Source organism: Catharus ustulatus, chromosome 4 (genome assembly GCF_009819885.2).
Source record: "Catharus ustulatus isolate bCatUst1 chromosome 4, bCatUst1.pri.v2, whole genome shotgun sequence".
Lineage (NCBI taxonomy): Eukaryota > Metazoa > Chordata > Aves > Passeriformes > Turdidae > Catharus > Catharus ustulatus.
The window spans coordinates 8248807-8276792 of NC_046224.1; the positions used below are offsets into that span (position 1 = coordinate 8248807).

General features: G+C 41.6%; 1 long non-coding RNA gene across 1 annotated transcript; it reads left to right on the forward strand.

Annotated features, from left to right (window-relative positions):
- Nucleotides 1-283: 283 nt before the first annotated feature.
- LOC116995872 lies at nt 284-27986 on the forward strand. The gene is made up of 5 exons (XR_004417808.1): nt 284-613; nt 2554-3355; nt 19470-19562; nt 24495-24734; nt 25573-27986. It is a non-coding gene; the product is annotated as an uncharacterized LOC116995872 (long non-coding RNA).

The window sequence follows — 27986 nt, forward strand, 5'->3', positions numbered from 1 at the left end:
TTAGATTTAATAAAGGAACTGAGATGCCATTTGCGCCAAAGAGGTCTTATCTTGGCTTGCAAGTGAGAACATGTTTATCTAAGTAGCAAAGACTCAAATGGCTTTCAGGCTTGAGTGGTGGAAGCAGAGATTCAGAGAGGTCCCATCTGTACTCCAAGCCAGGTCAGAAGCAGTTTGGATAATCTGAAGTGTATTCAAAAACTGAAAAAGTGGAAAAACCTGCTTTGGGTTTGTTATTAGTATCTATTTATTTGCATGTTGTCTCCAAGAAAATAATTTGTTATTGTGGAAGTGTCAAAACAAAATATTTCAGTGTTCTGAAAAGTTTTTTGTTTCTGTTCGTTTGGGGTTTTGCCATACATAAATGTAACAGTAATGCTCTGGTTCCCTAAAAACCTCTTTCATGCAGGAGAAATAAGTAATTTGCTAGGGTTGTCTTTTTTTTTTGTCTTTTTTTGGTCTTTTTTTTCCCCCTTGAGTAATAGTAATTTGCATCTGTGTAAAGCAGAAAAAATGTCAGAGCAATGAGATTATTCTGACAAGTGCCTGATAGAAGCAAGAGGAGAATGGGAACTGACTGGCTGATGGAACCAGACATTACCTCTCAGCTCGAGTAAGTAAAGGTCCATTATTCCTGGGCTGCTGCATCAGCACTGCAATTAAATTAAGGAATTCTACAGACTTCCCACATAGTTAAAATGGACTAAACCAGATTGAATGTAGAGCATTACACACCAGGGGAGGAGAATGAGAAGGGTGGGGCTAGAAAATGAAAATCCCAGGGTACAAAACAAAGATAAGTAAAATGGTCAGCCATAAGAAATGATTATTATGAGAGTAAAGAAGACATGCTATTACTGCTTGGAGGATTTCAATTCTATTTTATGACCTTCTGAGATCTCTGCTAAGATAACTGTGTTCAATTCTCCATGTACCATGAAGTGTTTTCTCAGACCATTCATGCCTATATGGGTCAAATCTCTCATTAGTTGTAAGAATGGGAAATGCAGAAATATCTGACAGTTCCATAAATAAATCCTGTACACCCTGTTTGTGAGGACTGACCAATATCAGCTTTTCTCTTTGAGCTGTGAAGCTGCAAGTGCCTGCCTTCAAGCTGCCTGACTCCTTCTGGGACATCTCTGAATCCAAGTAATCTCCTTGAGCAATGGATTCATTTGATGGTTAACAGTATTGCTGCCAAGAAGAGATTTGTCATATCTTTAGGCTAAGAGGAGGAATTCTGCAGTACTAGCTAACTCCTCTCCACAGGGGAAATCAGCATATTCTTCTGGTTATGCTGCAGTCCTATGATCAATATATTTGCTCACATTTAATGCTACATATGAAAACCAGCATTCTCATTTTGAAAACAGCTGCAAGCAAACAGTGACCTATATATAGGATTTGTCTTCTTTCCAGCTTTATTCTTAACAGAACTTATGTGGAATTAATTGTAAATAGCTGGATTTGAAGGTGTCTTGGGTTTTTTTGGAGGAAAGTTGGCATTTAAATCTTATTCTGCCTAGCTAGTCAATAACAATGTTCTTAGCTTCTGAAACTTGGACAGATTTATAGTTTCAGCAAACTTTCACATTGCCATTTTTAAATACACATCATATATTTCACAGATCTTCTCAGCAAAATTTTTAGACGTGCCAACGCGATTTAGAAGTCTAGAGTATATTTAAATACGACTGAAGCGTTTGGGAAAACAAACCCCAAAGACTTCCAGTAAGATTTAGACCATCCACAAGTTAATTTCCAAAATGTCTCATGTACCTAGATGTAAAACTATCCAATGCTCTGATACATATGACAAAGACATTAATCTTAAGAGCCCATGTTCATGAATCAGTGGATGATTGAAGACATGGATAACTCAACTCCCTACTGCAAGAGCCTGTCAAGTCCATGTATTTGTGGTATTCAGTGTATGGAAAACCAGTGAAACACTGACAGTGCTGGGAAGATCCCTGAATCTTGTGTCTGCACATCACCTGGGGCAACAAGCAAAACACAAGCCTGTAACCCAACCCAGTGTAGCAGCAGTTCTCACATACCCACATACAGGGATATGGAGCAAGAAAAGAGTGTTTCTGGTTTCCCCATAACTTGATTGTATTCAGATGAGGTACAAAGTCTGTTTAGGCTGAAATGCCCCCATTTGCTGAGAGAGAGGAACTTAGAGCTGCCATGTGTCAGGAGTTTTTAGTACCATCAGGAAAGGGATCTCTGATCTCCTTCTGAAGGTTGTTTGCTGCAAATGGGACCACTAAGAGCTGACTGAGATGGAAATAAAAAGCTGGGAAGAAGACTTTAGCCCACGTAGCTAAAGCAGATCTCAACAGAACCCTCATCCCAATGTCTGTTCACAAAGAAATGGAGTTTGTTTGAGGTGTCTCTCCTATCTCCATCCGCTGTTTCCAGGCTGCTGGGTTAAAGACCACCTCACAGGGTTCCAGATCCCAGTGAGTGCTGCAGCCAGGGAAACTCTCCTGCAGAGGTAATGTTCTTCCTTCTTTCACTTTTTTTTTTTTCTATCTTGTTTAGGACTCAGCTTGATGCAGGTTGGGACTAAGCCTGCCAGCTGTCTGCTGGATGTTTCTGTCATTTCCATGGCTGCAGTAAGAGCTGTAAAATGGTCAAATACATCAAATTTCTCACAGTGTCCACAAAGACTACTGAAGCTCACAGCTCTTGAAAAGGCTTTCAAGGACCCTGGAAGCCCTGAAGATACTTGAATGGAGCTAGGCTTTTAGACTGAACTGCAGAAAACCTCAGTTGCTGCAAAACCCACTGAAACCTAAAGTGCCTTTTTTGCTGACTGCTCCAGACTCTCAGATCCTGGGAGCCTGTCTCATGGCTTCAAGCCACAGCTAAACAGCATTATCCACCTGGATGTTTTAACAAAGCTGGCTCTTCAGAAAGTCACAAGTCCTAGGAAGGCTGTCATATTCAGTCTGGAGGTTTCATCCTTACAACAGTATGTTTTGGGCAAAATTTCTGCAGCTCAATGAGTACTAAAAACTATTCGAACACCAGGCCCAAAGTTTCATGGTAAAACTGGACTGCAGCTTATTAAGTTGCATCCACCTTTATAATGTTGCCTGATGTATTTTGTTATGTTTTCACACCACTTATTCCAATGGAAAAAAGAAGAGTTGGAATAAATACAATGTGGGATGAAAAGATTGTAAACACCAAGTTGACCCATCCCTCTTCAGCTACCTTTGTGATTTATGCTTAGGGCTAATTAGTTCTAAAAATTCCCATATTTTTACATGCAGGATTTTTTGGAATTGCCTTTTCCTGTAGACACTGGAGTGGGATGACTGCTCAAATTACACAGCGTGTAAGTCTCAGAACTGTTGTGAATTAATGGGAATGTGGACAGAACTGTGCACTGTTATGTCTTTGCTCAAAGTTAATTTACACAGCTTTTATCTTCCTGAGATCTTTGCTGAATTTAGATTTTAGAATCACAGCCAATCCTGGAAATAATTTCCAGGTAGAGTGAAGATGACAAAATCATTAGGAGTAGTCAGCATGGCATCACCAAGTGGAAGTCTTGCTTGACCAACCTGGTACACATCTGCGGAGAAGGGACTGACCTCTTGCATGAGAGGAAGGCAGAGGGCATTGCCTGAATTTCAGTGAGACCTTTGGTGATGGCTCCCATTAAAGAAAAGTCTTTGACGTACAGATTGGGTGAGCACACAGTGAAGTGGATTGAAACCTGGCTGAATTTCTGGGTCTGGCTGGAGACAGTGGCTGGCAGAGTTCCTCACTGACCAGTACTGGGGTCCAGTCTGTTAAACCTCTGGATGATGGGGCAGAGTGTAGCCTCAGCAAACTGGCAGGTGACACCAAACTGGGAGCAGTGGCTGTTACAGTAGATGGTAATGCTGCCATCCAGAATTACCTCAGCAGGTTGGAGAAGTGAGTCAACAGGAATGTCATGAGGTTCAACAAAGGGAATTGCAAAGTCCTGCACCTGGGGAGGAGCATCCCCATGCCCCAGTGTGTGATGGTGGCCTCTTCAGTGGAAAGAAGCTTGGCAGAAAAGGACCTGGAACTCCTGGTGGACACTAGGTTCAACATGAGACTCTCAGTATCAAAGAAAATAGCTGTACAGATTCCCTTTAGATATCTACTGTATATCCCACAATTTACAAGGTGTAAATTGACCTGAGGGCCATCACTCAGTCACCAAACCTCGCTAATACTGTACTGCATCTTGGTTTTCATATCCAGGTCTTCTGAATTTGCAGTTAATTCCTTCTACAAGTTTTCAGAAGAAAAGACCTTTTCTTAATAAAAAAAATACTGATCTGAAAATGTTTCATAATATTTTTTAGGGTAGGATAATTTCACCTGGGTATGTTCCAAGGAAACTTTTCTTGGATGAGTTTCACTTTTTAAAGTGAAGAATCACAGTGCAAATCTGTTTCATCATCTAAAATTTAAAGACCGTTTACATAAGGATAATCAGGGAAAGGACAGAGTGATCAGGATTGCAAGTATCTGAAAATAAAGATAAGACCAGATCTAGATCTACTGGTATGAGCTTTCTGTGTGGTGCATCTCGGATGATGGAAAGCAGCTGTAAAGTGGTATAGCCAGCATTTGTGATTCACTGCGTCAGTGGAGCAATGCCAGAGAGTTCTGGTGTATCAACAAATCCAGGGCAAGTGGCAGCTGCATCCTTCTAGACAGATAAAGCTTCTTCTGCTGCAAGTAGTGTGAAGAAAACATTTGCATGTGCACAGTAGGGTATTTGTTTGCATGTGTGCAGGCATGTGTGTTTACACGTACACACGCACAATTCTGGAGTGTGGTGGGGCTGGTAACACCATCTGGTGTTACCCATCATCTCTGCTGATAAGAGCAGTTCCTACAGTCTTGGTAAATGTTAGTCAGAAAGCTGAAGTCCTCCACATCATCAATAATCCTTTTTGGACTCAGGCAGAATAAAGGAGGAAAATTACAAACAAAACAAAACCCAGATGCACATATTAGGTAAAAAATTCTGGTGTGTCTGGGCATGTGGCGGAGAGATGGAACAGCTTGTCTCTAAGTGGATGCTGGGACTGGGAGGTTGTGTAAAATGGACAAAGTACCACGAAGGGATGGAGGTTCAGGGAAGGAGACAGTTTGGAAAATTGTTGCAAGTACATTTGTTGTTGTACATGGGGGTAGCATAGGAATCTGGAATCTGGAGTATGTACAGATAGCATGGTTTAGGGCTGCAGATAAAATGGAGTAAGATTTAACATAAAAGTAGAAAAAAAGAAAGATCTTATGAGAGTGGGGGAAAAGGTAATCAAAGCAGGTGCTCAGGAAAAAAGACTGGCCCAAAAGACCAGGAAGAGGAAGGAATTGTGGGGTAGGTCAGTACTAGATGGGCCTGTGCTCCAATAACAGCCTTCAGTTGGGTCCAGATATGTGAGAATGTAAAAAAAGAGGGAAGTCTCAGGGAAGAGTAACGATAAAACTGACTGGCCAAAGAGATGGGAAGTGTTATCTGTTTGCTGTGTGGGAAATGATTGATGGGACACTTGAGCACAAATTATCCTTGCTGGGACTGAAGTATGCTCAGGAGAGAGTGAGACTGCTAATTGCAGTTGTGAGGCTCAGAATAATTTCTCTTAAGCACCCATGAATTGTTGGGGTGGGTTGTTGTTTTTTTTGGTTTTTTTTTTTTTTGTTTGTTTGTTTGTTTTTCCCTGAGGCTTGTAATTTGTTCATCCTCTTGTAAATTTTCTGATATAAACTGAGTAGAAGAGACCAAATTTCAAAACCCTCCACAAAATATTCTAGAACTATCTAATCTTTCAAAAAGTGTCTTCTTCATGTTTTTTTTCTCCTCATATTGAACAACAGTATTCTCAGTACAGCCTTAGCTGTTTTGATTCAAACAAATTAGTTCTGACTCTGCCTGGATAGCCCTAGCAGGGGAAAACCCTTAATCAAGATGTTTAGCAAAGTTATGAGACACTAATAAAAGATCCTGGAAGAGGGAGTATCAAGCATCACTAATTACAGGAAATGCTGGAATATTTATAGACAGATACACAGATATTTGTAGAACAACCTCCAGGCTTTAAACTTTCCTGGCCTAATCTCAGCGGAGAGACCCTTTCAAGTGATAACCTAAATATTTTGGTTCAGTATTTTTATAAACAACCCATGGATTTCCTTGAAAAACTGAATGGAGTCTGGCACATGTTTGGGGTTGTGGCTGACTGTACATTTTATTCATAAGGGAGTATATTTTGCTATAAATACTTTATTTATTTTGAAGAAACTGCATTTTGACTTTGATTTTCTGAGAGATAAAGCTGAAGCAATCGTTTACAGTCATGTTTTATTATCAGCTGGAGTTTCAACTAGTGCCTAATCCAATGATTGCTGAAAACATTTTCAATTCAGAAACAATTTATTTTCTCATATTACCAACAATGTGACACTTTGGGGAATTCTTTGCAGCAGAACTCAGAGAAGTTGCACTAGAAGAAAATTTGGCTTTATTTAGGTTTTTGAGCATTAGAATCCTTCATACTGACCCAACAATTATCTGGGGTAATTCAAAACATGTTCAAAATGGCTGTAATTTCACATTCAGCCCCAAAAGCTGCATTTAGGTTTGGTGTGTGGTATGAAAACACAAATCACCAGCTATGGAAAGCCAATGATATTGTGGTGATAACCAGGTGCTTAGTAAACAGTCTTTTACAAGCAGAACTCTTATTCACAGAAATTACATGCATTTTCCCAATTATATAAGAGATGGAAAATTGTTGTTTTAGGCATTAAATTTTATTACAGATTACTGTGGATTACAGGAAAAAGAGTCAGCTTTTCCTCTACACTCAGTTGGCCTTCTGGTAGGAAAGGAATGCTGTTGCAAACATTTAAAGCATGATCATGATGCCCATGAATCTGAAAACTCCTATTCAACACAGGCAGCAGGAGAGGGGCTGTGTGGATTCATCTGGCTGCAGGTAAGGGCTGTATTCCCTGTTCCAGAACACTCTTTTTGTTGTGTCCCAGGAACCAACCCTGCAGCTGAGGCACATCAGGCAAATACTCCAGAGTATGACATTTACTGAGGTGTTACCAGGAAATGACCACTTAGGACATGCAACCTAAGGATAGAAAAAAATTTCCAATATTAAAATGCTGGATTCTTGGACAGTCTTAACCACTCCACTGAACTTTGTGACAGTGTCCCTTTACACCATCTGAAATCTTGGCTCTTCTAGGATAGACATCAGTTTGTCTAAATTGCTTGCCAAGAGGAAGCATAGCAGTAGATTTGCTGCTACTCAGCTAGGTATTTATCATGATACTCTACTTGAGCTGTCCTGCTGCTGTTAGGCATCATCTTAATGTTTCTTTTTACCTAAGATAAATAAATAGATGTTGTCTTGGAGATTTAGTTGCAACTGCAATTTGTAAGTAAAAAAAAATTATACATTGCAAGCAAGTTTCTTAAAGCAAACTAAACCCCAAAACCCCCCTTACTCTCCCAAATTATAAATCTCAGGAGAAATTAATTAGAAACGGTAACAAATTGCTGTAGTGAAAATATTACATCTTGAAAATATTACAGGTCCCCTACTGTTCTTTAAGTCAAGCAAATATAGGGAAAAAGCAGGCATTGGTGTTTCTTTTACTGCTTACATGAGCCATAAAATAAAATGTTTGGAAATTAAATGAAAAATGAGGTAATTTAGAGCACAAATAACACTTTATTTATCAGAAGTGAAATAATATAGATCAACCCTTACAACTTCTGTATCAATCTGCTATTTGGAGTAAATAGAAAAATAAAATATTTCCTTAAAAACACTCGGATGATTTGTTTCAGGGCTCATAAACATCTTTTATGAACAGCAGTTTAGTAATACCTAATGTTAAGTATTACCAGTGGTGCTGTAACTAATCTAGACTATGGATGCCAAAGAAATAATGTTTAGAGAGTTTTATTAGACTGATCTAATTGAAAAATGAGATCTGCTGTGGGGCACAGAAACATTGTGAAGCTTGTCTAGTTTTCCCCAAACTGATGTGATGTTATTGTTCTATATACTGCTTCAAAAGGCACAAAAACGCTGAGGGCAAGCAAAATGTCCTTGTGCCTTTTGAGGCTGGGTTCTGAGCTTGGTGTGCACCCAGAGCATGGCCACAGCAGGTTTGCCTCCCACTCCCAGGTGTGCTGGGCAGCCTGGCCACCTTCCCCGGGGTGAAGTCTCCTTCCATGGGACACATTCCAGGAAAACTGAGTGGGGTTTCTCCTCTCACGTGGGTGCTCTCAGAGACCTGAGTGAGCAGGGTGGGTAGATTGAACCCCTTCATGCTTGCAGGAGTGCTTGGATGTATTTTGGAAGCAGTATTTGAATATCTGTTACGGCATTTTCTGATCCATCTTAAAACAACATTCTGTCATGATACACATATAGGCTGGCTGTAGTTACATTTTATGTACTGTGATAAAATCCCACCATTAATTAACAGGATCCCTTGCTACTCTGCATTCTCCTGTCCATTTACTGATTCCTGCCCTGCATTTATACTGTATGCTTGTAAGCATCTATACAGCACTCATCATGCTGGAATCAGGGTCCATGACTGTGCTTCCTACCTCAGTGACTTAGGAAACAGCCCTAAAACTGGTTTTAAAGGCACTGTGGTGGTTTCAGTGATTTACTGTGCTGGAAAACCTGAAGCAGAAAAATAGCCATGCTACCCAAGACAGGTAGACTGTTTATGCTGGAAGTAGGATTCAACTCATTCTAAGACAGATTTATAGTAGGAAAGATGAATCACACTGAAAAACTTTTTTTCCCTCTCCTCTTCTGAGTATGAAAAAGATGCTTAAAATGTGTCTTAGTTAGATGCCACTGATATCTGCTGTGTCTTTTTGTAATTTATTATATGCAGAGCAACTTATGTCAGCTCCAGCAAACGAGATACTTATTTATCAAATAAATGAATAAGTATATCCATCACTCCTTGAAAAATACTGGGACATTTAAGTCAGGCACTTGAAAGCAATATTATAGTAACAGAAACTGTAAGTGATAGCAATAATGCTGGAAAGCTTTTATCAAATTAAGTGAAGGGTTTGGATCAGCTCCCAGCAGCTACAGCTTCATTTCTCAGAAACCAGCAGCTGGTTACCTGCAGCACCTTTGCTTGCTGTTCCAGCAGAGTCCTCACATCCTGAATGGATGCTGGGAATTGCTCCCAGGCTCTGATCACTCCTGTAGATTAAGACAGCTGTGCATGGGTATGGATTAATCCTTTCATTGAAACACTGGGATTTGAAGCAGGAGTTGTTAATTTTGGTTGACAGTATCTTGGCAGAGAGGAGACAGGCAGATCCCTTCTCCTCTGTTAGTAGTTCTTGTTTCTCCTGTTTTATTAACACAGCTCATCATATTTGTAAGCTTCAATGAACAATTCCTCTTAACATACTCCCACACAAGGATCCATTGAACAACTTGCATTGTCTCAGCTATTTTAAGCATAAACATTTCTTCAGGAGTGCTCATGAAACCTGCAATTGCTGAAGTTTCAAAACCAGTAAATATCACCTTCTTCAGTCCATTACAGAGGATAATTTCTTTGCTACTTGTGAAGATACAAGTTAGGAGGAATGACTTAAAAGCAAAGTCATAAAACTAGGATAGCATAGTAGGACCTTGGCTCAGGAGTGTGTTAAAAACCATGTTCATTCCTGGAAGGAATGGTAGATGAAAAAATATTAATCAGTTACTAATGATACAAGTAACCTTTAAAATGAAGGAATCACATTTCTCTGGGCTTCATAGGGGTTCCCTTTTTTTCATACTACTTAAGCACAAACAGTATTTATCTAAATCAGACAAGATGTTAAAACAATCCTAATGGATAATACTGTGAGAATTTAGTAAATAAAGACTGTGTAGAGACCAATTTCCTGAAGTGCCTTGCTCCCTTAAGCTTATTCTTGCTTTAAAATAGAATTGAGGGGTGACAGGCTTTTGGGAGCCTTGCATCTCTAATAGTTTGTGGGAATAAGGCTCCTCCATCTCTGGAAGTGCATTGCATTCCAGCTGCCTTAGGTAGCTGTAATGTAATTTGCTTGGATGCAAAAAGCAGTATAGTAGGTTTGCATGGCAGTTTGCCCGGACTAATACAGCAACTTCTAGATGTTAATTAGTCACACTGGAGCTCCACAGTACAGCTTGTTTGTTCAGCACTTGCTCAGGTATCTTCATGCTGCATGGCTTTATGACATAAAGGTATAAACCTGGGTGGTTCTAAAATTGTAATTTCTTGTCTGAGAGAAAATTAATGCAGAAATACCCATGCAGATTCCATGTTTTGTAGCTGCCTGCTGATTTCCAGATCAGGTGCTCTCAGTCAGAGCCAAACCTCCCCTGCAACATCTCACTCCATCAGCAGGGAACTTTTGACAGGACTAGGTGTGAGATGAAACACTTTCTAGCTCTTGCCATGCCATGCTGTTAAAATGGGAGCCATAAACCCCAACTCTGTCCTACATTGCTCTGTTGATGTTGCAGAACTAAGTTAAATGAAGCATAATTTAACCATATTTAGAGGAAAGGTTGCCTTGAGAAAATGATTCCCAGCAGAAGCTGTAGGAAGAACCCTCCATAAATCCTTTCCATCTATTTTATAATTTGAGGAATACCTGTAGGCTTCCTTCAGGGCTGTACTCTGCATCCAATTTGGAAGCAGAACTGCAGATACAGTGGGAAGCTATAAAGATCAGGCTGCATCTGGTTTTATTCTAGTTCAGCTCTATTTGGGATGCTTCAGTTAGGAATTCAGCGTCTCCACTGGAGTTATGTTAGATACAAACTCAGAGAAGCAATAAGTGACCCACACTTTTCACTCCTTTTTTCAGCTTTCAAAAGCCCCATTTTTTGCTTTTCTCCCATTCATTAAGCTAGGAATAATAATAGGTGCAATGCTTAAAAAGACAATATTCTGAGAAAGAGAGGGCAATTTCTATTTGGCCTTTTGTCTTGTGTATTTTCACATTTCTCTTCTCTGTGTGTGTAGCACTGGTGAAAGGTGCCAGACTGACATGCTTGGGGAATGAATAACTCTTTTTATGCACAGTTGGTGTCTAAGTACATCAGAGGTTTTGGGTTAGCAAATCTCCTTAATCCTAAGAAGTAAATCGCTAAAAGACGTTGTTGGTAAATGTTAAATATTTTCCCTGAGATGGAACTCAAAACCAGAGAGGAAGGAGATAAAGAAATATGGACATGCCTGATAATTCTGAACATATCACCAGGAAAGGCCTCTCTGCCAGGTTGATAAGGGAGTGTCCTGATCTCTCATTTTGTTTTGAATATGCCTACCAATTTCCTATGAAATGTCACAGCCTCTAACCACTCTGCAGCTAACAATGCAATGCAAACACAAAACTGCAAAAACTTAGCCTTTAGCTCCTTGGTGGTGCATTTCCTTTGAAAGCAAATCAACAGTGACTGTTTTTCTTAAAATTTGAATTTTCTACTCATGAAAAACAGCGGTTCAGATTTCTAAAAATATCTGTCATCTTTGCATGCCAGAGCTGAGAGGTCTAAAGGAATGTGCCAATTAATTGACTAGGGAACTTAAAAATGGAAACCTGTCAGATGGATGTGTCTGGACCGTAGATCAGGAGGAAAGGAAGATGTAGAGCAATGTGCTGGCATTTCTAACCAATCATGCAGCTTGGGGTAGGCACTCTGAGCCAGGTGATACTAATGGGGAAGGAGCTGTTGCTCTCCATCCTCTCTCCTTTGCCAGTCTTAACTGACTCATTGCTTTGGAAATTCTTGGCTAACATATTCATTCATTTCTCACAGAAACTAAGTGTTGCAGCTAGAAATAAACCAGAAGATGGCTAGTAGCGACGTATCTATGGAGAATTCATAATGCATGATTTCACGTCTCAGAAACTTCAGAAAAGTTATAATTTATTCCTTTTCCTGCTCTGCAATATGTCTAATACTTCTGGTATAAAAACCTGCATGATCCAACTGCTCATAATAACAGCACTATTGAGAAATGCTTAGTGGTTGTGAACCCCTCATCCCAGCACGCACAATACCCAGGACACTGGGACCAACTGCACTCCTGATAGGGGAAGAATGGGCCACCCTCAGTACAGCAATTTGTATTTGTTTTGATAGCAATTTGTATTGATTTGTTTGGTGTCTGTGCCCTTAACATTCTCCCTGTGCAGCTCACACAGCTTCTAGCTCCTTCCTGATTCCTCTACAGGTTTTCTGGGTGAATAGCAACCCATGCACTGGCTTTTCAAAATGATGAATGGCTGAATATTGGAGCAGTACCTCTGTGAAGTGGCTCTGGCTTCCCGCTCTCCCAGTGCCTAAGAAGCTGAGTTTTACCATGGTGGTGGAACTCCTTTGAGTCTCTTACCTATCTCTACCAACACTTTTTGTCAAATGCTTGTGAGTCTATCCTTGGACTAGAATACCACCTGTACTCCCGTAGAATCAAGCAGCTTTCTAAGCATCTCATGTATCAGATTCATGTTATTCTGAGCAGGTATAAGAATGTTTTTTTCTCATGTCAAACACTTGGACAGCTTAAGACTACCTTTGATGATGATACATTGTCTTTCAGCCCAGAAAATCCCCAGCACAACTTTTTGTCCTTGCAAAACTGACTTTTAAAGAGAAGCTTTTCACAATACACGGCTACTCTAGATAAGTAACTTTGATATCTCCTCCGAAACAAATTCCCCATCAACCCCAAATATTTCGAATGCAAAAGTTCTCCATGGCAGCTGTGACTGATGGTGTCTGAATGCAGGTACCCTTCTTCTCTAGGTCTTCTTTCCTTTCAGCTGACTGCATTGCTGACCACCAGCTCCCATAATGCACAATCCTCCAGAGGATGGGTTTATGATCCTTCATGGGAGTCAGAGTTTACTCTAAAGAGATTTTTTGCAGAGAAGAAATGGACCAAGAAGAGAGTCAGTTCCCATTATGCACTGAAGGAATATTTCTGACAAAACCTTTTTACTTTTCACTGTGGAGAAGTATTTTGAATTTTGGGGGTAGACCCATTTCTGATATCCAGCCATCATATTTGTGGATGCTTTTCTTATTAATTATTCAGTTTTCCTGTGCATCCTTCTTGCCAACAAAACTCTTAGGTTGGAGACAGATATCTGAATGCTTTGCAAGGACAGTCTGCACTGACAGCATAGAGAGCAGGATGGAGTCAGCCAACTCAACCAGCTGCCATAGTGCTGAGCTGTCCACAAACACAGGAGCATTCCAGAGATGGAGTTATGACTGCAGGAGCCTCACAGTCAGCATATTAATTTGGTTTAAAGGAGTAATGTGCCTGATGCCATATGGTGGAGCTAATCTTGTTTATCACTGCTTCACTGCCCCATCCACTTGGGTAGTAGTAGGAATTATCACACAAATAGCTACTGCTGAGACCTGCAGAGACAGAGACAGGTGTGAGTGGTCTGGGGAGGTCCCAGGAAAGTGCAGTTGGAGACTGAATAGAGAAAAGAAAGCTCATGCTTTGTGAATCACACCACAACACCCAGCATGAAATAGATAAATAGTTCAAATCTGAGAGACCCTTCTAGTGCACCTAGCAAACTGTTCATTTTTCATTTCACTTCTAGATTTCTAGATTTTATTTAGAATATTTAATTAATTATTGAAGGTTTGCCTGTAATGAATTTTTTGACAAATTCCTATGTACTAATGCATATTGAGTCCAGTCTAATTTCTTAAGTCTGACAGGTCAGCAATAATTATGCTGTCTCATCTTACCAATAACCTGCCTTTGCAGTAGTTAATGTTATTTCACTGCCCACTTTGGGCATCTGTGCTGAATTTGATGCTCACCTCTGTTACCAGCAACAGAAGATTAGCTGCTGACCACAGACATTGCCTGCGAAAGGTCCATGCCTTGAAGTATTGATTGTCAAAGTAAATGCTAGACTGAGTGTGGAAACAAAAGACCTTTTTGTTGGACTTGCCATGTCTTTGAACAAACTCAAAAGGGCCAAATGGCTTTTTGATATAGTCTTGAGTTAGCAGCAGTTTCACCCTCTACAATTTTGCTGTCACTTTTTTATTCTCATGCATTTCAAGAGGTCCAGGATTACTCCCAGTGTGAGGTTTGCCTCTGACTCCACTGAGAGCAGGCACTTATCCTCTGTGGTTCAGTAGCTGCTGGAAAAGCACGTCAGGGTACCTGCAGGAGAGGGATGTCAGCTCCTGTGCCTGCTTAGTTCCATCAGGAGCTGGTGCATGCAGCAGCTAATTCACTGCTTGAACACCTTGATTCTAATGGGTAAACCTGTATAAAACCTTTCTTTTCACACTCCACCGTGAGTCATGTTAGGGAGACTGCAGGGTGCCAGCTTTCTAGTGTCTCTGAGAAGCAGAGCAGTGTTCACACTTCCCAAAGCATTAGTCATTCAAATCCACCCTCAGTCTTTCTTCTGTCATACATTTATTTGTGCATGAGCAGGTAAGCTCTGAATAAGTTAGAATCTCTTCTTGGAAGGAATGAGCCATGTAAGACAAGTCTGCACAAGGTTTATAATAAAAATCTGCAACTCCACTGTTCTGTTTTTCACTTCTACCTGTGGCAGTTGTACATCTATCAGGTTGGAAGAAACCTGGAAGCAAAAGCTGTTTGCATGTTTTTGAGAAGTTTTCCATCTTATTCTTCTACTATAATGAAGAGATGATCCCAGTGTTTGAGAGAAAGAAGTACAAAGTTCAACCATGCAAACCCATCCTCCTCTTTCTGGCCTTCTTGACACCCACCTGGATTTCACTCCTGAAACTCAGTTCCAGGCTGTGTAATCACACAACACACAGCTGCAAAGAGAGCCTGGATAGCTGGTGCTGTCCTGTGCCAGGACAGGGTGAGGGTGAGGGTTGCTCTGGTGCAACCCAAGAAAGAGCAATGCATTAAACCTGCCTGCTTTTGGATCTGATTCTGCAGGTTTTACATATGTACATGTACACAAGTATATGTATATCACCTGAAGACAGTCAGCATTGCAATAGATGTGCAAATTCATGAAGGAATGTATCTCATTCCACATTGTTTGGAATTAGACTGTTAAGGAACAAGGGTCAAAATATCTGCATAATCCCCAATCCCAGCACTAGGTTAAGAAAAAGCAGCAATCTTTTCTCTCTCAGTACAAAAATGCACAGCAAATTAAAGGACTGGCAGTACCCTGCCAGAACAAGTGCTTTGTTGCTCAGACTAGTTTTTGGAAGGAAATAAATTCTAGGAAAAGGAGATTTATTTCTTCCAAAATTATCTTTTCTTTCCATACACACACTGACAAGAAGTATCCTGTGAACAGTATACTCCAAACACAACAGTAAAATGAGGAACAGAAGAGAAACACCCATTATTTGGAAAAAACAAAAGGTGAAGGAGAAATTGTATCTTCAGCATTCCCAAATCTCTCTCCAAGTATGAGGAGGACAAACAAGCAGACAACTCTTCTGCAGTTTCTTCCCTCTTTCTCTGCAGCACTGGCATCACAGAAAGTGAGTAGCTATGATGTCTCAGAGCCAAGATTATGTTGTGCTCTAAACCTCCTCCTTCCCACCTCTGGAAACTTTGTTGTGCTGGCTGTGCCCATTCTCACACTGAGACATCAGTGTCTGTGAACTGGAATGAATGAATGAATGAATGAACGAATGAAGTTTTGCTCTCATTTTCTCAGACACATGCATTTGAGAGATATTTATTGGACAAAGTAACAGGCAGGACCCCAAAGATGCAGCACCAGCCCATCATCCTGCCCTGGCTGACAGCTCCAGTGTCCTGCTGGTGGCAGGAGGTGGCTCCCACCATCCCACAGCCTGCAGCCCATGCTGGCTGCCAGTGATTTTCCTGTTCTTGATCCATTACAGCTCCAGCCTGCACACCAGCTGTCTCTCACCAGAAAGGAACTATTTTCCTTGACCTCAGTGATGCACTTCAATGATGAACAAAATGCCCCAATGCTTTTTTGTTTTCCAAGTAACACAAATTAGATGTGACAAGGTGGCGTAAAACTTTGTCAAAAATCTTGTTTTCTGTGATTAAACTTGAGCGCAGATGCTCATTGTAATTTCAGGGAAACTTAGGCTTATTTACCTTTACCAGCCACAGCTCTTTTATGACTAAGAGTACCCTCAGAAAGTTTCTCCTTAAAACTGTCTCCCACTGAGGACTAGAGTCAGTGAAGTTATTTGATAGATGTCAAAGATTGTTTTCGTGAGTCAGATGATATATAGCTCATTGTCTAAGCCACATCTCCAAGGTTTTGATCACCTCTTGGCTAATAAGGATTTCCTCACTGAAGTAAGCTAAAGAGTACTGTGTTACAGAGAAAAAGCCTGAAATAATGAGCTAAAAAGAGATGCATGGAAATAGTGTCGACCTTCTATTGCACGACCTCTATTTTTTTCTAGAACACATAAATGAAGGAGAAAAATAGTTCTGGTTAAAATAATTGTGAGAAGCTCACTCCTACAAGCCCTACTGAAAGAAAACTTTCATCTCTAGATTCAGCCTCCATTATCTGACAGATAATGCAAATATCTGCAGGAAATGAAAAATCTGACAAAGATTAAATGTGAGATTCACCTAATCTAACTTAATCTCCTTGAAATTCAGGTGACTAAATTAAAGCCATCCTCTTGGCTCTCTATATTGACTACAGAGTGGGACAAATACCTCCAAAGATAAATTAATATTGTCTTCTAGTCATCTACACATCTGTCTTACACAGGTATGCGGGGTGTCCATCTCCACTGACTGCTGAAAAATCCCAACAAGCTTGGTAGAAAAGTCTTGACTATGAAAGGCCAAGTATGCTCAGACCCAGGGGTCAGAGAGTGAATTGGTCATGCCCAGGGACAGTGGAAGGCAGTGGTTTGTTTTGACTTGGAGAACAGCCTAGGACAGGGCCCAACACTGATATGAAGGCATCAGATCCAAAACACAAACAAATTAGTATCCTTTCCCTGCTACTGCCATAAAATATGGCATTTTTTTCTATTAAAAATGAAGTAGTATTGTCTTGAAAAATAGCTGTCTTTATGAAAACACGCAAATACATGGGCACTGAGGGGTTTTGTTTCCCCTTAACTGACTGACTTCATTTTTTACTGTGAGTGGCAAAGCAAAACCTCTCTGTAGAAACACTCACTCCTACAATGTGTTATGGATTTTCAGTGGTGAACTATTAGGTGTTTTGCAATTAACACAGCATGAAAGAACCATCACTTCTATGGATCTCTGAGTTCACACTTTCCTCTAATGAGAGCCAAGATAAATTGTTCCAGTTTCGGTGTATTGGCTACCAAATTGATCCTGATCCATAGCTCACTTCAGGCTTCTGTAATTCCAATAATCTTGCAGTATGTTTGGATCCACCAATTGAAAATGTCTAAAATTCACTCATGCTATTCTAGAAGTTAAAGCCAGAGGAAAAAACACATATATTCTGCTCAGGTTTAATTTTTTTCCTTCTCTTCCTGTGAAATATAACACCTCTTCCACATCCATTTACACTGGTATTTTTTCCAGAGATAAAATATTGCAGAATCTGGCCTAATGCCTTAAGGCAATTCCTTAGTGATGGAATTATCTTTATTAACAGATTACATAATTTCTTTTCTCAAGAGTGCAAAATGCAGAGTGAAGAGAGGTGAAGGGACAGAGGCAACTCTATGCCCTCACCATATTTAACAAGCCTTGCCCATAGAGGAGTCTGACAGTGCACTTTCTATTCTGGGTCCATTTGTGTATGTTCTTCAGAAGAGGCAGCACATGAATGACGCTGCTGATTGTTGCTGTCAGCATTCAAGGTGGATGTTAAAAAAGAATGGATATTTCTCTGCACATCAGCACTTCCCTAAACTCACCTCAGTGACTACACTGTAAAATGATCACGCTCATGCTTGGTAGGTAGCACAATGTGTGTAATTTCTGGGTCAGAAATTTTTCTTAATAGCCATGGGTGGGGCTCTGGGAAGTTTTGAGGATGTGGGTCATGAATTTCACAGGTCCTACAGAGTAGCTGGTTACAGCTAGATCCTGAAATAGTGACTATGAATAAAAACCCAAGAGGTGATTTTACCTGAGTTCCAAGTCCTGGTGAGGAGGTATGAACTGAGTGCCACCCACATGGCAGGAGCTGTGAGCAGTGACTGACATATTGGTCTGTTTGAGCTCTCCCAGCTGCCCCAGGAGCCATTCCATATAATGAGATCCACAGCACTGGTGAGATGCTGGAGGACAGTTTGTGCATGATCCCCATCCTGTGTGAGTGACAGGAGAGTGCTACACCACTGGGTTTTGGTCACACCAGGGAAACACTCATCAAAATGCTGGAGGATGGGAATGGCAGATGAGTCCATCACTGGTCTCCAACATCTGGTGCTTGATATATCTCCTTTTAGAGCCACATTGGAGGTGCTCAGGGCACCCTTGTTCCTCCAGGTCAGGCCTGGCTGCCGAGGCTCAGGCATCCCTCATGCTCCAAGGGGATCAGGAGAAGCCCACAGCAGCCTTAGGGGAGGTCACCACGAGCAGGACCCATTTCAGGGCACCTCCCTTCCAGCTCCCACGTGTGCCACAGACCTAGCCACACCAGTAAAATATTGGGCTGTAACAGCAGGAAATTAGTGAAGAGCTGTCAGAAGAGATCCATGACAGACAGTATTTTAAAATTCTATAGCTAGCAAACGTTTTCTTTTTTTTTTTCTTTTTTTTTTTTTTTTTTTTTTTGTGAAGTCGTATTCTTCAATATTCTTGCCAGCCTGAAGCATTTTCATAGGAACTGCACCCAAACCAGGACTGCCTCAGGGACTGAAATTTGAAGATTTCCATCTGTTTGAGACACCCCCTACCCCCCCAGGCCCCCCCTCCTCCCCCCCAAGTTTATGTTATGTATTTTCTTGTCTTTGTCTTGCTGTTTTAAGGTTATATTCTTTGGCTCTTGAGATGCTCATGTATTCTCTGCCTGCAAAGGGGCAGAGGGGTTGGAGACAAGGGCCTGATTTGGGATGTAGCTTCCCATTCTCCTCTTTGGCTCCATCTTTCACTCAAGGAAAACAAGATCATTGCAGCAGTAACCTGATTCCCTACCAGTGTGGCAGAAATCACTTGCTTCTCTCATCTCTCTGAATTGCAATATCCTGCAATATCTTCCCACATATTCAGGCATCATCAGTGTTGGATGGCACAAGAAAAAACTTAATGGTAGGAAAAATACTGCCTCAGTGTGTAGCTTCCTGTTGATTTACAGTGATATCTGCCTTCTCTCAGGCTGTTTGGTCTCTGAGGGAATTTGAAAAATCTCTGTTCATGCTAATTTTGATATCTACTTAATGGTCTAACACACCAAGCAGAGTTTGGCATTTGTATTACAGGGAGCTGGCCAACAGGTCACTGCTTTGCACAACTGACCTCCAACAGAAAGGAAACCAGCTGAAATTTGAATAATGCTTCTTGGAGTATAAGAAGTAAGTTGTTTTTTTTTTCCTTCAACTATAAGCATTAGAAACTTATTTAATGAAAAAAAAAAATTAGTCAAGGGTGACAGTTTTTCATACGTCTTTAGAAAAAGGGTACATATATCAGAGCCCATGATCTCATGTATTATAAATCTTCAAACAGTAAAGATGGGAAGGATTTTAATTAGCCTCCTAATCCCACATCCTGCACTGAAAAAGACAAGTAATATGTACTGAGGCCACCTCTAACAGATATTTGATTTATAATCTCAGAGCAAAGCAATTCTGCAGCCCATCTAGGCAACTTGTTGTAGTGCTTCCTTACACTTATTTAGGAAGCTTTCCCTGGTATCTAACCTAAATCTTTGTTTCTGCAAATTAAGACAATTACTTCTTGTTTGACCACTGTTGAACTGTCTGAACAATTGATCGTTCTTCTGTGGTGTTACTATAAAAACAAAAAATAACCACTGGAAGATTAGAATCATATCTTTGTTTAATCTTTTCTAGATTAAATAAATCCAATACTTTTATTATGTGCTCCTAAACCTCTTATTGTTTTCCAGTCACCTTTGGACTTTCTCTAGATTATCTCAATCTTTGTCAGGCTCTCACAGTTTAAGGGCTCCCATGTTTATTTTATAGTCAAGTTTTTAATAACACCTGTCACATAGCAATATGCCTTTTAAAAAAATCATACAGATTTTTCCTCCTTAATATGTATGTTATTTGCTGTATTCTTTCAGATATTATATTGGTTTGTAGCTGAAACTTGCTTTAAACTCAGTGCTGGATTTCCTTCTTTTAAATGGAGCATCCTTCACGCTTTTATTAAATTTCATTTGCTGATTTCAAACCAAACCTCCAGTCTACTCAGATCACTGTATTTTGTCATTTGAAAGTACTATTTCACAGGTGAAATACCTTCACAAACTGCTGTGAAGCACCACTGACCTGAATAAGTCTTCATTTCTAGGGCTTTTTTATTGAGATTCTGGATGAGGCCCAGGTATGAAGTCATTACATGGTCAATTATTTGCCAGTCTGCCACAACAGTGTTTCAAGCACATGTACTGGCACTTTATGCATGTGGGAAAAAGGATGAAGATAAAGAACTTTAAAATACCTAAACTGACATTTCTGCTTTCCCATAATACCTTAGAAGAGTTTTTATATTTCCATTTTTATTTATACATATATAAATGAATGTGTGCACCCAACATTGATTTGCCCACACACTGTCTGTTTAGGTTTTGCAGGTTTCTGACATTAAACAATCCTTCTTTTCTGCTTTTTGGGTTTTTTAGGCTGCCTCAGGGGTCTCTTGCACATAAATAATATTTTTTCATTTGGTCTTTTTTCTTGTCCTTGCAATTATCTTTTTAGACTAATGAGTACTCAAAAGTGAATTGTATTTGAAATCACTGGAGGTTAATAGGGGTGACTTAGTATTATGCTAATTTAGTTCTTGGGTTCTATTATATATTTTCCAGGTCCATTCAGTTTTAAGAGTGAAGAACAGCTTTTGTGGTTCAATGTTTACATGAGTTTTCCCCTTTTGCTGAAGTATAATGGTTGATATTTGCATTTAATTAAGGCTTAACTGGAAGTGATACTGGAGTTGGTTTCATTAGGCTTGAAAGATGTCCTTGAAACAAATAAATATTAGCATCCTGGCTAAGGGAGAAACTGAAGAAAATAACAGTGATGAATTAAAAAAAAAAAAAAAAGAAACAAGAAGAGAGAAATATCTTTCACACATCACAGGGTTTTCTCCAGATTTATCATAAAAATGAAAAGCACTTTGAAGAGGGGAAATTGCGAATGCAGAAACTGTGTCTTCGTATCTCCAATACGTGCAGCCACATGCTTCAAATGAATGTGACTGATAGAAGTGTTACCAGAAAACTGCAGCCAAGAATCAAAAAGGGATTGCTGGATTTTAAAATGTGTGATTCATTTTCATGTCATTAAGACAAGAAATGCGTTTTCTTTTTTCCTCTTTTCTCTCTGGCTTCTGAATCTTTTCCTTCTCCTCCTTTCTCTGGAGGCACATTTAACCTTTGGTATGTTTTATTGTGCTCAAGCATCTGACTAGGAAAGGAAAACGATGTGTTTTCTTTCTTTAAATGCCAAAATGTCATAAATTCCCACCTCCATGAATCGTCTCAGTTCCTGAAGACATAGGGGAGGTTTCCTTCTGAATGTTTTTCTAGAAGATCTGTGAAAAAACAACTGATTTTAAAGCTGTAAGATATACTTACTCTGGTAATGGAAGACAGACAGTTTTCAGAACTTTGACAACTACAAGTTTGGCAGACAGTTTTTCCTTCTAAAAGATCTTGATTTTCAGAAAACTATATTACAATAAATAAATAAATCCACTTCCAGGCAGCTCAGATTAAACATCAAAACTGAACCATGTAAAATCTGAAGCTGCACTCAAAATCCTTACTTAGATAGCAGATATCAGTCATAATCCATCTGTTGCCAAGGTCTTAAGACCCACAGTACATCTGATCAAGTTTTCTGTTCATGGGACAAGTTCCCTTTGATGCCGTCATTGGTTTCCTATCAGCTGAACCATTTTCCCAAGGAATTAATCAACAGGATGACATTCAGAATCGGCTTCTTGGCAGCCTGAAATGAGAGAAATAAGTGTCGAATTGGAACTACATAAAAATTTGTATTTAATTTGATTGAGATTAATGAAATACTACCAAATATTTTAGCTGTATAATTTTTATTATTTATTTTATTATGTTTCTTATCTTTCTATCATTATTATTTTATTAATAATTTTAATTAGGTTTTTATTTATTAATAATTGTTTGATGCTAGCAACAGATCCCAAGCTTGTTTCAAAGTGCATACCCAATACTTAGAAATCTTTGGAGAGGAAATAAAATACAGTAGTTTCACGAATACAAGCCGCACGGATTATAAGCCGCACCCCCGGTGCCTCGACAATGTTGCTGTCTTTGTCAATAGATAAGCCGCACCCCGAATATTAGCCGCACTTTCGTTCGTCGCGAGAATCCGTGCGCAGCTTTCACAAATTGGCCAATTAGTAAGAGGATCGCGGCATAGCGGGCTTTACTGGCTCGGGGCGGGGCCAGGCAGGCTCGGCCCGCTCATGGTTGCCGACGGGGCCGGGTGGCCCAGCTCAGCGCCACGGCTCGGCGGGGCTGGCCGGGTGGTGCTGCCGCCGCCGCCGGGCTCGCTGGCCCCCCTCTCCCGTCAGCACCGCCCCGCTGCCGCGTTCGCTCGCCCGGCTGGCAGGGCTGCCGCCGCCGGGCTCGCCGCCCGCCCCGCTGCCGCTTTTGCTCGCCCCGCGCCGCGCCTCGCGAGCGCCGCGCCCGCCCCGCGCCGCGCCCGCCCCGCGGCGCTTTCGCGGCTCGCGGTTCGCGGCTCGCGGCTCACGGCGGCGCTTTCGCGGCTCGCGGTTCGCGGCTCGCGGTTCGCGGCTCGCGGTTCGCGGCTCGCGGTTCGCGGCTCGCGGTTCGCGGCTCGCGGTTCGCGGCTCGCGGTTCGCGGCTCGCGGTTCGCGGCTCGCGGTTCGCGGCTCGCGGTTCGCGGCTCGCGGTTCGCGGCTCGCGGTTCGCGGCTCGCGGTTCGCGGCTCGCGGTTCGCGGCTCGCGGTTCGCGGCTCGCGGCGGCGCTTTCGCGGCTCGCGGTTCGCGGCTCGCGGCTCGCGGTTCGCGGCTCACGGCGGCGCTTTCGCGGCTCGCGGTTCGCGGTTCGCGGCTCGCGGTTCGCGGCTCGCGGCTCGCGGCTCGCGGCTCGCGGTTCGCGGCTCGCGGTTCGCGGCTCGCGGTTCGCGGCTCGCGGTTCGCGGCTCGCGGCGGCGCTTTCGCGGCTCGCGGTTCGCGGCTCGCGGTTCGCGGCTCGCGGTTCGCGGCTCGCGGTTCGCGGCTCGCGGCTTGCGGTTCGCGGCTCACGGCGGCGCTTTCGCGGCTCGCGGTTCGCGGCTCACGGCGGCGCTTTCGCGGCGAGCGGCTCGCGGCTCACGGCGGCGCTTTCGCGGCGAGCGGCTCGCGGCTCACGGCGGCGCTTTCGCGGCGAGCGGCTCGCGGCTCACGGCGGCGCTTTCGCGGCGAGCGGCGGCGCTTTCGCGAGCGCCGCGTTCGCTCGCCCCGCCGGCAGGGCTGCCGCCGCCGCCACCACGCTCGCCGGCCGCCCCCTCCCGTCTGCACCGCCGCCGCGTTTCCTCGCCCTGGCCGGCACTGCAGGCCCCCGCACCGCCGGGCTCCCCCACGCTGCTGGCCCCGATTATGCTGGGCTTCCCCCGCTGCCAGGCAGCCCCACCCGCCGGCCTTCCTGCTTCTGCCATGCTCCCCTGCACTGCTAGCCCCAGTTCTCCCGGGCTCCCCCGCCCTGCTGGCTCAGGCTCTGCCGCCCGCCCCCGACACTGCTGGCCCCGCCTCTGCCAGGCTTTCCCACCTCTGCCGGGGCCGGCCGGGCTCCAGCTTGGCTTGGGGCTGCCGCGGGCTCTCACTTCCGTGTTGGCAGCTTTTAGAATTTTGTTAATAGATTAGCCGCCCCGGAATATTAGCCGCACTTCCGGGTTTCCACCAAAATTTTGGTCAAATTGGTGCGGCTTGTATTCGTGAAATTACTGTAACAACAATTGACTAATTTATTTGCTATGAAGTAGAAGATATTACATTAATCTTGACTGAACTTTAAAAAGATATTCTTTGTTCTTGTAAGCAACCTGAGCAATCAAAGAATAAAATGCAAAAGTTCTGAGTAGAAAGCTGCTGTCACTACTCAGCAATGCAAAGTAGAATGACACATGCAAATTAAAGTGCATACGGTATTTTTCAAGCTCTAAATCAAATTTGTTGGGATAAAAATGGTGAGAAAAAAACTTCAGACATGCTCAAATCCCATTTTCTGAATTGATTTGAGAATCACGAGGCTTGAATCTCATTTTAGGTCATTGAAACTTAAGAAACTGAAGGTCAAAATCCAAATGCCATCACCCGTACTTCCAAACACCAAGAAATGGGGAATCCAGGCTTACCTGTGATGTTTCACAATGACTCAAATCAACTTTACTGCTTCCAAAGCCTCTTTCATGCCACTGCAGAGCGTCTGCACCTTTGGGGAGAGTCTTGTTAAGGGGACAGCTGATGAATATGAATGGAAAGACAGCAGACACAAACCAGCACTCAGGTACTGCATCCAGCTGGAATTCATCACACCCTGCTTTGAGTGGGGGCCTGGAATGTGCACAGTAGTCACAGACCAATAGATCATCAATTCAAATGCCCTTGACCTGGTCCTAAGCTGTCAAAGTGTTTGTTGTGGTCTCTTGAGTTATGAAGTTATCAAATGACCTGGACTCATATATTGTTCATATTTGTGGTCTGTCCAGTGTTGATTTGATGAATGAAGAATAGCTAACCATGATTAAACATAATCACAGAATACTTTGAGTTGGAAGGGACCCATGAGGATCATCAAGTACAACTCTTAAGTGAGCTGCCCATGATTGAATCCACGATTATCACCATGCTCTCACCAAGTGAGATAATCTCAGGGTCTTGGAATTGACTTTCTGTGGAGTTATTCCTAGTTTCTAGCTCCACTTTCCAGATGATATTTCATTCAGTCACTAATGAGATCAAAATTTTCTTAGCCAAAGAACTACTGAGGTTTTTAAAAGACATTTTAAAGAAGGCAGTTGTAGACATTTCTGCTTACCCTGAGGTTTCCTTAGCCTGGCCTAAGCATTGAGGGTATTAATGACTTTTATTTTAAACCACTTTCATATCAATCAGATTTGAAAGGATTATTAATATTGATGTTTCCCCTGAGCAAGAAAAACACGCAGAATTTAGTTTATGTTCTCTAAGTTTTTATGGTGCCCATTTTGAATTATTTTGATATACCAGTCCTGAAGGCAGAACTACTCATGATTGCATGCAGAGAACTTTTGTACCTCTTCTACAGTGAAGCAGCCTGATTTCTAATGACACTATGATTTTCTTTTTGTGTATCCCTGACCTAGGTAAGGCTGGTGTTGTTTTGCTACCCATTAAATGAGGAGAAAATCTTCACATTTCTAGGTGGTGCAGCAACAGTGCTGGAACTTGCAGATTTGAAGCACTCAAAACTGACCTTTACAGTGGATATTTGGTGAATTTCCATGAATGTTAAAACTCTTTTCTGAACCTCCAGAATCCTGAAGATTTTCCATTGAGCATGTGACTGTGTTTCTGTCTGTTGGATTTATTTTAAGAACATGGCAGTCGAGGGGATTGCGTAAAGTGAAGAAGCCAAGACAAGCAAGGAACAAATCACAGCAGGCTGGAGGAGTGTCTGAGAAAAAGTTTAAACCACAAAGTGGCAGCATTAATGCATCAAGAGTGGAAAGGAACCTGAGACAAATACCTTGGATGGTGGGAGGTGTCTGGGAGCCCTTGTGAATGATGGTAGACAGCATAAGGTGTGTGGGTGCCCACTGTGATGTTTCCCCCCAGCAGCACACGAACCATACCCAGTCTCAAAGTCATATTTCCTCTTAGTTATAGTTCATTTCTATCCTTCACACCCTCCTGAAATTATACATTTGAAATGGATCCTGGTCTGTTCTAAGCATTTAATTCCTGGAAAGATATCAACACACTAGAGGGACTTTTAAGAGTGAGAAAGTGAAAGAAAATATTCACAATAGGTAACAATGGTAATTGTAATAACAGTGGTTACTGCCCATTGCCCTGCAGCAATTTCAATGTGTTCTTACCAGACAGCCTCACAGGATCTATTTTTAGGGGGACATTCTTTATTGTGTAACAACATGTTTGTGTATTTAGCAAGACATAGAAAGGAGAAAAAGGAATGGCTGTAGGGCCTGATGCTACAGCTTAGGAAAGGGAGAGACAAGAGGAGGAGATAAAGTGTTTGAAATGTTTGCGTTCAAGAATTATCAAAAAGAAAAAATGTGGAAGAAATAACAATAATATTAATATTATTAATAATGATAGCTATGAAATCCCCTCCATTTTGAATGTGGAAATGGTGAATGAAGAATTATGGCAAGATTAATGAAGGTCATCTGGGTAAAATAAACCCTGAACTCTACTTCTGCAACAGCAGAATTTTCAAGTTTTGCTCTCTCACTCATATATCCTTCAGGATAAAAAAAATCTGACAGACATTTATCCTGGCATCACTGAGATCACATTTTGAGGACAATGGTAGAATTGAAAAGGAGATTAGATCACAGTTTGGCTAACACAACCTCTGTTGTCACTGGTGTTGTGTCAGAAAGAAAGGCCCACTGTCAGAAACCAAAGTGGCTCTGAGTGAGTGGCTGTGAGGGTAAACTTGTTTTCCATTTGTATAATGAGAAAATCAAACCTGACAGTGAGAGAAGCATAATAACTATAGGAGAGCAAATCAAAACCCCTCATACTTTGTAGATTCACTGTTCACTAAAATCCTGCTAGTAAGATTTATAATTGCTCAAGGCTTTGTTGTTTAGACACTAAGAAGTCATCCACTAACTCATGTTTCAATTTCAGGAAAATCAAACAGAAACCAAGAAATCTTCATAAACTAAGGAGCACCTAATCTCAGAACATTAATTCACAGCAAGATACTTTGATTTGAGCATTCACATATTGAACTGATCACAAAGCTCTGAAGATATCTGATAATATGAGCAGATTCACATAGTTATCTTTGTGTTGTTTGTCCATAAAGGGTTATTGTTATAGATGAGTGTGTACTATATTGTAAACCATTATCAGCTAACAGAGATTTAGGGGGAAATAATAGATTTTGATGGATTAATTATTACTTCAGGTGATGTAACTAATATAGAAATATAGCAAGAAATTGACTCTATGCTCCTGAATCCATATCTAAAATTGTCACTACTTCACTGAAAACACTTAAGTTGTACTTGCAACCACTGAAAGCAGCAGACACTATGTTTGCTCTATTTTCAAACTACGCTTTTACCAGCAGCTGGTTTCTAAGCCTTTCCCTTAGTTCAAATCTTGAGATGAAGTTCTATCAGTGCCTATCAAAACAGGAATGACATTTCTGGGCAAAACTTATTAAAGCAGTCATTTAGCACTGTCATCATATATTAGAGAGTGAACTTTAATTTGTCAGGTAGCAAACCTGCTTAGAAACACAACAACACAACACACTGGGTATGAAAATCACTTTAATATAACTGATGCAGCTAAACTCATGAGTATACATTGTGTTAGCAGTGTGTGCTTTGTGCCTCTATGGAGTTTTGACTCCTCAAAAGATGCAGCCTGTGTCTTGGCAGGGTGTGTGTATCAATGTGTGGAACACTTGGATGTGGAAAACAATCAGTTGTGACAATCAGCCAGTCAGCAATCTTGAACACCTTCCATCTCTGCTCCATTTATGGGCATCAGTAAATAAAGCTCTGTTCTTAAA